This window comes from Accipiter gentilis, chromosome 9 (assembly GCF_929443795.1).
Source record: "Accipiter gentilis chromosome 9, bAccGen1.1, whole genome shotgun sequence".
NCBI classification, from domain to species: Eukaryota; Metazoa; Chordata; class Aves; order Accipitriformes; family Accipitridae; genus Astur; species Astur gentilis.
This window is the reverse complement of record NC_064888.1, coordinates 43,975,673-43,988,249: the sequence shown is the minus strand read 5'-3', so window position 1 is coordinate 43,988,249 and position 12,577 is coordinate 43,975,673. Positions and strand designations below refer to the sequence as shown.

Genomic DNA, 12,577 nt, shown 5'->3' with positions numbered 1-12,577 from the left:
GAACTGCTTCTGCAGTAACTGTGACCTGATGGGAAGGTTTGTCACGGGACATTTCCTCCATTAAGTGTCAATGGCACCCTTGTGGTAAGAGGAGCTAAAAGCCATGTGGAAATGAGGCATTATTTCTCCTTCTGTAAAAGCGGGACACATGAAATTTGGCAAGGGGTGGATGTAGCAGCCGCCTTATACCTCAGCCACCTTCCCTGGGTAAGTCACAAGTGTCTTAAAAGTGAGAAGCCTACAGTCCCTCCAAACAGTGTCCATGAATGCATTTAGCAGTCTCAGTGAGGCAGCTCTGGCTCCTGCGCTGGCCATGCCCTGGCCGTGGGCCGGGGTCCCGAGGCAGCTGGCCGCACTGCGGGGACACTGCCTGGTCCTCCCCGTGGCCGCAGGGGTCCCAGCCAGGAGCTACGGGCAGGCCAGCGAAGACAGAGAGCCGGAGCCAGGCTCCTCGTGGTGTTACAGGACAGGACGGGCGGTTATGGCCATAAACCGGCAGGAGGGACGTTCAGAGTGGTTATAGAGAAAACCTTTCTCTCTGTGAGGACGGTCAACCAGAGCTGCTCAGCTCAGAGGGGCTGTGCAGTCTCCATCCGTGATGGCTTCCAGATAAAGATACCCTACAGATGACCCAGCTTGGAGCAGGAGGCTGGGCTGCCCATCTCATGAGGTCCCTTCCCACCTGAATTGCCCTGTGATCCTAATATTGAGCCAGTGTCGGTTGAGATGTCGATGGCACAACTGACTTGGAGTTTTTCTGTTTTGTCATTTGTGGTCTTATTGCAAGACGTAAGGTGTCGGTGCTCTAATTAATGGCCCAGCACACACTGCTGGACACCTTCGCTGTCAGCACCAGGGAGAAAAACGTTAAGTCACGACCTCAAAGCAGTCTAAAAGCACAGAAGTCAAAGGGCATTTTAAAACAAGCACTAAAAAAGATGTAGAGTTGTGAATTGTAAGCAGCTTTGCATTGTGTTTGAGGACCTGTCTGAATTGATGCTGGGTTACCATAAGCCATGCTTGTGTCACCTCATTGTGTGATGGCTGGCAGCTCCTCAGAAAGAGGGGTTTGTGGCACTGAGGTGTCTTAGATAAGTCAGTGAAAGATATAAAATAAGTGCCTAGGCAGCCTGTTCTTTTCTGTTTCCGTTTCATTTTGAAAGTAGAAATTACACAGGTTAAGCTTTTTATGCTGAAGTTTGACATCTGTTAGAGCCCAATAAAAGCATCGCCAAGTCATTTCGCTTGCTACCCTTTGATTTTAGCACTCTTGGTGCTGCCACCTTTAATTATTAAGCAGCAATATCCATAGTGTAACCCTCAGAATTTAAACTGTGCAGACTACCGGCAAGCACAGATTTTATTTTATTCTAGAGGAGTTCACATATGTATTCATCCTTCACAGAAGAGAGATGATGTGACTGAATATGATGAGCCTTTTGGACACCATCTCAAAATTTCAGCACCTCCTGCATTCAGGGCAATTTTAGCCCAGATCTGTGTTTGGGCTGGCTGCTGTCCCACCTCTCTGAAACACCTCCCTTTTGGCGGTGCTGGCTACTGAAGGTCAGTGAAGGTCAGGCTGTTACTTGTTCACGTGCCCCTCCTAGACAGGCATGCTTGCTTCAGGTCTCCTCTCTCTTTTTTCCTCTTCCTCCCCATTTTTCTCTCCTTGCTTTCCATGTCTGGTTGGGATAGCAGAAACGGCTCTCCTCCGAGCTGGCAGCCGGCTGCTGGCAGCTGCCCTCAGGACCCGCAGTGAGTCAGCCCCCCCGCTCTCCTCCAGTGTTTTTATATGGGTGGGAGACACCGCTGCCAGTCCATGGGGCGCACGCCAGCCCAGGCTGTGGGGAGGGGGATGTGGGACAGGTTGAAAACAATCTGTACGTGCCGTTAAAAGAAAACAAGGGTTTATGGCTAAGGAATGCCTGTGTCCTTCCAGCAGGCGCGGGGAGAGGGTGCTCGTAGCCAGACGCCTGGCTGGCACAGATGGAGCAGACCTTTTTCTTTTGGCACATCCAGTTATTGGATCCCACAGCAATGCACTGTACATCCTCCAGACTCGCCCTGGTAGCTTAGTGCTGCTCGGTGAAAATGGAGCCTCCTTCCCCTTCCCTGGTGCACACCATCAGCCTGGGACAGGGGCTGGGTTTGCCTGGTACCCCTGTCGCCAGGAGCTATCCCTCACCCAAAGCCCCTTCAGCATGGAAGGACTTGATGCCAACCTCTGCTGAACTTATCCTCCGCAGAGGGTCCCCTGGGCTCCGCTGCCCATCCTTAGACCACACTGGACAACGGCTATATTATGATTTTAAAATTGAAACATTTAACTATGCTAATTACTCTGAGGTTTTAAAATAACGTTTGTCCTGAACACTTTTGTCTTCACTTCACACACATTCAGAAGGCTTGTATGTACCTTTGCCAACAGCTACAATATTCAATCAAAACAACCCCTCATATGTAAACAAAATATGACCTAAATGTAACCAGCCAATATAAACCTGTAGGGCTATGAAGCCTGCTGTGGCCAAGCTGGGGCCTGCGCAGTGCCAGGGTCCTCGTCTCGGTCCCCATCTCCTGCCCTTTTCCAACCAGCCAGCAACAGCATGATAAATGTATTCTTAACCTTTGCAAGGGAAGCGAGAGTACTGGGACTGGTATTTGCATTTCAAAGCTGGAACCAATACCATCCTCAGAGAATGGATGAAATAGAGGAGAAGTATGACAATTTGGCACATAAATGGTTTTGAAATCATGCAATATCAAATGAAAAGATTGTTAACATTCTGCTAGCTTGCTTGAAGCTCAATAATATTATTATGGGTAATATTATTAAAGCTCAGATAGCATGTGTCACCCAAAGATAACAGAGTCTTGCTCGAAGCACTTCAGAAAAGTGAGGCAGTTTTGGGCCAGCTGCAAAAAGCAGGCAGAACCCTGGGCAGGGTCACAGGACGTGCGCGCAGCCCAGCCACCAGTGCAACAGCCCAAAAGCCCGGGTTTGTGCAGCTGGGACAGGGCTCGGACACGGTGATTCCTCATCCACCTCTGCTGCCACTCCCAAACACACTACAGCATCCTCCCAGGCATCCCCAAATGCCCTAAATCCTAAATCCCAAGCATGACCATCTTGGAAGCAGACATTGTGGGGCTGGTACCAAACCCGTGCAGATTACCGCAGATTACCACGGCATCTGCTGTGTGCCCGTGTTGGCAAAGCCCACCTCCAGCCTCTGCTGTCATGCGTGGGTGCCCAGTGAGCCCTACTCTGAGCTGGCCGATTTTGGCTGCTGAAGAGCCATGGACAGGCCTGATGGGTGGGAAAGCTGTGCTGGTGGGACTGGAGGGAGGGGAAGGGCTCCTTCAGCCACCTCCTGCAGATGCTGCAGGGAGAGAAAAGGGCCCCCCTGCCTTTCTTTCCAGGGTTTACAGGTTGGCTTACAGTGCAGAACCAATTTCCTGAAAAAACCCAAAAAGGAGAATGACACTTGACATTAAAATCTAATAATGTTAGAAAAGCAAGGGAACAGATAGTTTAACAAGGAGCCATTTCTGGTGGTTACTAGATAAGATTTAAAAAAATTGTTTCATCCTGACTTGACCTAAATGGAGTGGAAAATTACCATGACTACATTTATCTGAAATCATAAAGTGTGTTCTGATTAGACCATGATAAAAAGGATGGTATAAATTGATCCAAAGATAAAGAAAGGGCAGGGAAAATGAGATGAGATTAAGAAAAGAAGCAGACGCTAAAAAGGAAGGATAATACAGCAAGTCTCTGAAGCTGTATTAAAAATAGCTGTAGGAACTGGAACATAAATAGTTCAGTGCTTCACTTTGTGCTCGTCGGGCTGAGGCTCGGCTGCAGTACTTGGGAGTCCAAATTATCACCTCATTAATCCCAAGCCCTTCGGCAGACCGCTAAATGAGTAATAGGTCTAGACCAGGCAGTCCCCCTCGCCTGAGGACCGAGCCTGGGCTGGCAAGTGCAGGCTGGGGCTGAGCCGCCGTCCGTGTCTGCCGCGCCAGCACCCGGGGTTGCTCTGGGCTGCTCTCCTCCCGGTGGGACCTCCTGCCTCCCCTCCTCGGTGAAACCTGCAGTTGATTAGTATGCTTCAGTCCCTATCAAATTACATTGAAATTGGTCAAAAGATTGGAATACTTGTACAATGGATCTGGAAAAAACCCAAACCAAAAAGAGCAATTGGCTGAACCTCACTTCCTAGATATATGGCACTTGCCTCTGGCAGAAACTTTGATGGTCAGGGAAACAAATTTTTCTCTGATAAAAATTGTCTTCCAATTTCCTAGAAACAAATAAAAAATGTGAAATAAACAACTTTTTTTTTTTTTTTAACCCCGACTAGGCTGCGTAACTGGCTGTCTGAGGACTCGATGTTTGCAGCACCACTACGATACTGAACAGGGAGGAAAACCACAAGCCATGAGGTCACAGGAGGTTTATGAGAAACATGAATAACAGCCTGTGCCGGAGGGGGTCCGTGGCCCCGGCTGCTGCGCGGCAGTGCCCCGTACCTTGCCCCGCTGCAGCAGACCCCAAGGGAATCCCTCCTTATGATGGGGGGCTCCAGCCTCTGCATCGGCACCCGGGGGTCCCACTGATGGGCGTAAGTGTAAACTTAAACCAGCAATAACAATGTGTGCCCCACCATTCTCTGAGGTGTCCACCTCATCTGAGGAATACGGAACCGATACTCGTAGTAACTTGCTCTTAAGATCATCTTTCTCAGAAAATGGATTCTTGATAGTCTGGAAATGCTGTTGCTACTTGTTGAACATCAACCAGGATTGGATAAAGGACGGACACAGCCTTCCTTTTTAGCTGTTTTTTTCTCTTCAGCCTAATGACTGGAATGTCCAGCCTCTCTCTAAGAGCAGGAAAGCAGTTTATTTATCTAATCCCTTATGACTCTGGTCTCAATCGGTTTTATCTAAGTGCAGCACTGAAATCCTCAATGTCCTGTGAACACATGCCCGCACAGCACTCTCTCCCAGACCTTTCTTGGATGGCCAAGCGCAGCTGGTTAATTTAGATAAGGCTCAGCAAACAGCATATTTGGAAAACTGTCTACTCTTTCCATTTAGTATAAACTTCCTTTTCCACTCTCTGTTTATGTTACGTAGACATATGTAAATCCTTCCACCAGAGATTTCCTTCAAGGAGAAAGTCAAGGCACGGAGTAAGAGGAAGCCCCGTTCCCACTACACCGTTTGGATGGTGCCAGCAAGGAGGGGCTCCCCCGAGTCCCCCCTCACGGCCCCACAGCGGGGCTCTGGCGTAGCAGCCGGCCGTTTCCCTACAGGACTCTGGGAATGACTTGGGGCTTTTCTTCTGTTTGAGTAAAAGCCTAGTATTCACATCTGTCTCCTTGCAGCCCTTGTCAGTGCCACAAGTCCATGGCAACATTTTAGATCTCTCACCAGAGAACTTTCTGCAACATCATTAGCCAGTCAAAGATAATTTAGTTTCCCCAGATTTGGTATTGCTTTAATTAATGTCCAGCTAGTCAGCTGTTCCTCAGGGCGCCTGCACTCTCTGGCTGTGGATATTTTGTCCTGGAAAGGGGGGTGCAGTGGGATGTCCAGCTGCAGCTCCCTCTGCAGCCAGGCTGGCCCAGCTCTCCACGGCCGGGGCTCCCCCCGTTTGGGGGTCCCCAGGGCCGGCTGGATACCTGCCCCACAGGCTGGGTGGAGTGGTGTGGTGCAGCCGACCCACAGAGTTCTGACCCGTGAAAGGGCCTCGGTTATCTGTGGGGTCTGTTTTGGGCTGCATTACCGCCCCGGCTGATGGGGAGGGATGGTGCGGGAAGGCTCCAGGGGAAGAGGCCAGCATCAGAGCTGGGGTGGCAGCCCTGACTGTCAGCAGCTTCCCCCCACCTTGCTCTCCTCTGAGACACCCGGCAAAAGGGTTTTGGAGGGATGCTGTTTGGAAACAATGTCTTGAGTGCTGGGTGACATCCCTGGGGACCAACCAGCCCTCTGCTTCCAGATCCCCTTGCGATTCTTTTCCTCCCACCCTCCAGTGGCCTTGGGCATGACCGCAGTGGGACCAGCTGGGATGGAAACAACTGGTCCTTCCTGTCCTCACTCGTCCCAGCCCCACTGGATGTCATCCTCCAGTTACCAGGGCACTAAAACCTGACCTGAAAACTGCCCCAAAAGCCATGGGGGTGTGGTACAAAGCAAAAAGGATGGTGCCATTTCTTGAAACATGCTGCTAACGTGGGTCCTATAGTAAAAGATGGAACACAGAACAAGCTCAGTTGTGAATAGGAAAAATTACCTAATAAAATGAACACTATGTATGCAAAACTAACAGCAGTGGCGAGAAGAAAGGCTGAGCTCAGTGCACCAGTACGCGCAGAAAGACAAAGAGCAGCAGCGACAGGTAGACATGCAGGAGAAAAGGCCGCTCAGCTGCAAGTCAACATCACCTTAGAAAATAATTTGTGAACAAAGAATTCTTCAAAAAAGAGTGTTATCACTGTGACTATATTAAACAACACTATAATACTACAATTTTATTCTTCAGAAGTGCCAAAGCCACCAAAACATTCAGAGCTATGTGCTTAGACTGACCCCTTCAATCACTGTTGGTGTAAAGTTACTCTTGTATTACAGTCTTTAGACATAGAATTCACACCAGAAGGTCTTTGTAGTTGCAAACGGCATTTCTCCTACATTAAGTCTTTACCTCCCATATTCACTAGCCAGAGAGGGCTATGAGGGCTGCAGAAGCGCAGTGCAATATAAAAAGTAAGCTAGGTAGCATGGGAGCATGACAGCAAACTTTATAAGCAGATGCTTATAAACATGCTGCTAACTGTGCCATAACAAATGTTTGATTCCCTCTTTGAGTGCAGAGATTCAGCATCACTTTTTAGTTCCAGCCTTACATTAAATAGCAGTTTTACTGAGGCACAGAAGGAAATGGAGATGCTGAGTTTAGGAGCATACAGTGTGAGGGTTCACTTTTTTCTTACACAGTTGCTGACTAAATAAACAAAGCAGGTGTTTTGTATTACTGTGGGAGCAAATTTATCTTTGCTGATCAGCGGTAGGAGGAAACATGGGAAGATGACAACAAAGCTGTCAGTCTCCCCCGCCCAAGACGTTGGGTCTGGGGACCTAAACTCAGCTTGATGGAAAAGATCTTTGCACCATTCCTGGGAGGTGATCCCAGGGAGGCAGACGGTGCCCTGCACCCTGCAGCTTTGCAGCTCGGCAATCAGCCCTCGCTGGAGGAATGCACTCTCTTGGGAGCTGGTGGATCCAAGTCCAACAGAGACTGCAAAACCAACATCCAACTACTCTCCAGTCTCGTCTTTGCTAATGTCTATTTTCATTCATGTGAGTCTGCCATTGGTGCCATGGTGACCAATATAAAATTAATTATATAAAGACGTTAAAGACATTTAAATAGGAAAGTTCAACCCACAGTTCTGGCAAAAAAGATTCAAGTATTCCTCAACCGCACCCCTCCTACTTCCCCCTCGAGTCCTTCAGATGCCATGACTTAACTAATTTCTTTCCTGCACTTAATTCTATGCTGATGTTGACAAATAAAATTAGTCTTCTGCTTCTTTTTTTCCCCTGACTCATATAAATGAGATGATATTCTTTAAACAGTTTTAGTTCTTACTACAGAAAAGCTCCGTCACTCTTTTCAGCAAGCCAATCTTGCTGCTGACAGACCTGGCAGGTATGGTTTTGCATAGCGTTGACCCAAACCATCCTGTCTTTCTTGGCCATATCCCCATTTCTCATGTGTGTCGGGCCACAGAGTCACTGGCGTCAGTGACTGCCCCACGGGCTGCAGCTTCCAGGGACTCGGCACTACTGGGCTCCTGCCTGGCTGGAGGCTTTGCATTACCTTGGAGAAGTCAGGCCTGCCTTTTTTGCCCAAAGTCTGCATCGCTGTGAGCACAAATGCAGTCCTTCTGTAGCATACGAGCTCTGGGATTTAAGCTATCGGCTTCAGAAAAATGAAGCATCAAGTGCCCAGGAGAGCACAGGCACGCTGTAATGCATCTCAAGCTCTTGCATTTTATTCATCAGGTTTTCCACAGGAGATATGCAAGTATCACAAAATGTACCACCATAAGCAAAACACTTGTCATGGCTGTGGCAGAGAAGACCAGGGAAGTTTACAGAGACTAACTTGCTCTTTAATCCAACTGTCAGTCTGCTTATCCAAGAAGAAAGGTGGGTAGTTTAGGCATGCTTGTTTTTTCCTATTGCAACTCTTTTCTAGTAGATGGGGCTTTTCAGTCTCTATGGAGTCAACACCACACCTTGCGTGACTGAGCTCTTCTGCTTTCTCTTCTCTCCCTCTCCCCTGGCATGCTTTTATCTGTGTCTAATTGTGCTTTCTATGACCTTTCTCTCATCACATACTGCCTTTGATATTGGTGCTGTCATGGAGATTATTTTTGTGCTCTTTTCTGTAACTACTTTACCATGGACTCATGTTGTTTCTTTTTTCTGCGTGGTTTTTTTTTAATGCATAAATGTATATCCACATTTATCCCAGCTCCTTTCTGTTCAGTCGTGTGTTCTTCTAGGAGGGAGCCAAATGATAAGAACAAGCAACAGGGGATTTAACTGCACCTGAATATCAGGGAATTTGGCTTTTCAGAACATCCCATGAAGTAAATGTAAAACAAAATTTACGTCGCAGTGAAAGCGTGCCTCTTGGAAGGGATTTGTTGAGGGAAGGACTCACCCCTGGGATGCAGCCCTGTGCTTTCCCACCATACGAGTTCATTTGTTTTGGCTCTGGTGCTCTGTAGGGGCTGGTTTACATGCCTCTGCATCCAGCCACTGCTGATCTGCTCTAGTATTTTCGTTCAAAGAGCTACTGGGAATGAGTCCTAAAAAAACTTTGCAGAGATGCCTTCATTAGTTTGGCTGAAAAGGATGCTAAAAAAAGTTGTGTGGCAGATGCCTTTCTCCAGAAGCAGTCTGTGGTGACTGGTGGGACCACGGCTGATGTCTGGATGCTACAGCTCTGTAGCCTTATTTCAGAGACAAACCAGCCCTCCCACCATTTGTTGCTCAGGGACTGATTTTCAGAATTATCAGCCTTTGCTAGCAACAAATAACAAGGGAAGCAAACAAAAAACCAAAATCAAGAAGAAACAATATACTTAAAGAAAGAAGATAACTTCTCTATAGGTGTTATCTTGCTGGATAAGCCTGCAATGATGACCATTGTCTTTCACACATAGACAGCTTTTCAAGAGCTGAGCTAAAACTGCTGACAGGTAGTAAATTCTCGCAGACGTTTATCCGCAACTACCCATATAAAGGTTTAATCTGTTCTTCCAACACAGCCTTTCTGGGAGAGGAACATAATAGGTGGAGGGAAATTGTAAAGGGTGCAAGAAGATAACAGAGGACGGTAGAGAGCAGAAAAAAACACTGCTCAAATTAGCACGTCATCAGGATTATCAAAACAGACAGATCACTGGATTTCTAAAGATCAGTGCTCCACCATGTTTCAGCTAGAAGGCATCCCACATGCTGTTTTGCAGTTGTAAGAGGAAACGTTTCACCTCCTGAATCACTAACATGTCTCAATTAGAAACCTCCTTTAATGATCAACCTGTTCAAGAAAGAGCAAGGCCTAATCTTGATTAATTTGACAGGTTCTTAAATTGACTGGTATGGCTGGAGATGTCAGAAGAGAGGACTGATGTAGGCGGCAGGTGGAAGCATCGATCTTGTCTCTTCGGAGCAGAGATCCCATCGGGCTGGAAAGCGCAGGGTGACCCATAAGGGCTGAGCACGAGCATCCTTTGGCTTTCTTGGTGAGAAACAGCAGGGTGCCCAGGAAAGCAGATGTTTGGTGGACTGAAAGACCAGAGATACGCAAGCCAAATCTATCCCCCATGTGATTTTGTTGGCTTTAGGGAACATATCTAAAACAGAAAGAGGGCAAAATAACGTGCAAAAGACAAGCCCAGACCAGCATCAAAGACATACCAAGTACTGGCCTGAAGTAAAGAAAAGCCTGAAACTCAACTTGGTACATGCTGGTGGAGACAGGCTGCCTCTTGGGATTCCCAGAGGGGATGGAGGAGAGCAGGAACCTTGAGGGCCACTGAGGGCTGGTGGGAGGGAATGTCCCCACCAGCACATCACGCTGGCCCCAGGTGTGGGCTGGAACCCACAGGCACCCTGGGAGGGCAGGGTCTGTCCCTTAACCTCCACGGTGGTGGTAAACAGCAGGAACATTTCGTCTCCTCTCCTGATGGTGAGTGGCTCGAGTCTGGGTGGGAAGGTCCTGCCAGACACCCACAGCACCTTTCTGACTCTGCACAATGTCGCAGCGAGCGAGCCGTCACAGCAAGCGAGCCGTCGCAGCAAGCGTGCCGTCGCAGGAGGGGCACTGCCAGCTGCATCCCACACCACGGTCCCGAAACCAGGGAACGGCAGCGTCAGGAGCTTGCCATCAGAAAAGCATCGTCTCTCTCTACAGAGTGAGCAGAACAGCTCGTGCAGCAGAAAGAAAACATCTGGCAAGCCAGTGCAGGATTACTGAAAACAGGTTACGAAAGATACTATCAGATAGCTGCTCGGCTTCACGTTCAAAACAAGGCTGTAGTCAAATAATGTTCCTTCAGACAGCCAAGTGCACGGGCAGCTGTTGGGGAGGCTGGTGAGCACCTGCCCGGGCATTGCCCACAGCTGCATGGGCAGGAGCAGGACCGTGCCCTCCTGCGTCTATAGCATCCACGGCTGTCGCCTCGTGCGTTCAGCTGGGGGCTAAAAATGAATCTCGAGTGTCTCATTTGAAAACCTTTTACAAATACCACGCTGACATGCAAATAGGAGAATGTGGCAAAACAATACGTGACACACAGCTTGCTCCTCTTCTTTGAAAAACTCAGATGTTTTCTTGTCACAAAGCTGCTCATTCTTTCCTCTTAACATAAACATTGTAATGAGAATAAAATGGTTTTCTTTGACAAAATGCTATGTGTTGACGTTTAAGCAAAACTAACATTTTGTAAAGGAAATGAAAAAGAAAGGAAGCTCTTTGACAAATTCTGTGAGCAAAGAAATTGTTTTATTTTCTGAACAGATTAATTTCACTGTTATTGGATGTCAACCCAGATGCAAAGCAGTGTCCAGAGGTACTCAAAAGGGAAATGATTAAGAAAGTGAGTAAGCATCCTCCCTTTGGGTGTGTGAGTCAAGAGACAAGGGATTTTTTTGTGATGTGTTCCTAATTACTTGAGCTCCTCAATCTCGTGCCTTCGCACAGCTTCAAAAAAGGCATAGAAAAATCCTACACTTCTCTGTACAATTACACTGTATAAATCATTAACTCCAAATAAACTGCAGTGATCATGTGTGTTATCACTCATGTCAATAGTCTTACTGATTTTAGTGGGACTGTCAGGGTTGTCAGTGTCAATTTTAGCTTCAGTATAGGAACCATGGATGTTAAAGTTAAAAGCAAATTATTGCCTGTATCTCCAGCCAACTGATTTTCACATTGACAGTATTTAAGTTTTTTAAACTTCAGACATTACTGTTCCTTTTTAACCACAGGAAGCCTCAAGGAATTTAGTTGGACAAAAAGACAAATGTTTTTCTGCACCATTACAAGCATGTAGAGAAATGGCAATGGGTCACCAAGAACTTAAAATACAAATACAGATGGTCTACTTTTTATCAGTCATCACTGTAATTCACAGATAACTCATATTTTTTCTGGATACAGGTACCAAAATTCAGTGATTAATCTCACATTCATTGAACTTTCTAAAAATTCAGCACACTTTCTGAAAATTCAGTGCAGCCGTTAAAGCTGAGATCTGTGCTCGGGCACCCCTGGTCTATTCCCCAGCGAGCACGCGGCTGGGTTTGGCTCTCCTGGGGGTCAGGGCACATGCCAGCGCGGCAGCAAAGGGCCCCCCTCACCAGCAGCACCCTCACAACACCCCTCCTTGGGTGGAAAAGGCCATGAGGCAGGCTAGGGATCGGTTTCAAGATTTAATCGTCTTCACCACTTGGCACATTTTCAAGGAAATTATATTCACCCAAATCTGATGTTCAAAGTGAAAATATTTCACTGGGACTTACCTCTTCCAAGTACATTTTCATCATGTGGGAAGTTTGGTCTGAAGCACACTCTTTAGAGAGAGATGGGAATACCCAAGTAGAAAAGCTGAGTTTTCAGTTCGGTGTTTTTTTATTTTTTAGTATAAAATTTCATTTTCATGGAAATGTAAAGTTTGTGTCACCTCTCAGCAAAGTCAAATCTTATTTTTAATGGTCTCCATGAAACACAACAAAACCGCTCTGTTTGGTAAAAGTGAGGAGACGAAATTAAGTTTGAATTATTGTCCTCTCTTGCTGGAAGTTTTTTTTCTTTTAAATCAGAAAAGTGACTATACCGTAGGTCCTGAGCAACAGTGAGGAATCTCCTGTTGAGATAAATGGGAATTACGTTTTCTTGGCATCAGTTCCTGAGTTGTCCAATGAGTTCCATTGCTTTTTGTGGCAAAGACTGTTCTTCAGCACAAGCCCTTACTGT

At 47.1% G+C, this 12,577-nt stretch overlaps 1 long non-coding RNA gene across 1 annotated transcript in view; it reads left to right on the top strand.

Annotated features, from left to right (window-relative positions):
- The window catches only part of LOC126042692 (uncharacterized), a 34,954-nt gene extending 23,551 nt beyond the window's left edge, over positions 1-11,403 (top strand). Inside the window, exons 4-5 of the long non-coding RNA XR_007507258.1 lie at positions 4,374-7,377; positions 8,086-11,403. This is a non-coding gene — a long non-coding RNA (uncharacterized LOC126042692). The remainder of the gene's footprint in view (positions 1-4,373; positions 7,378-8,085) is intronic.
- The last annotated feature ends 1,174 nt before the right edge of the window (positions 11,404-12,577 follow it).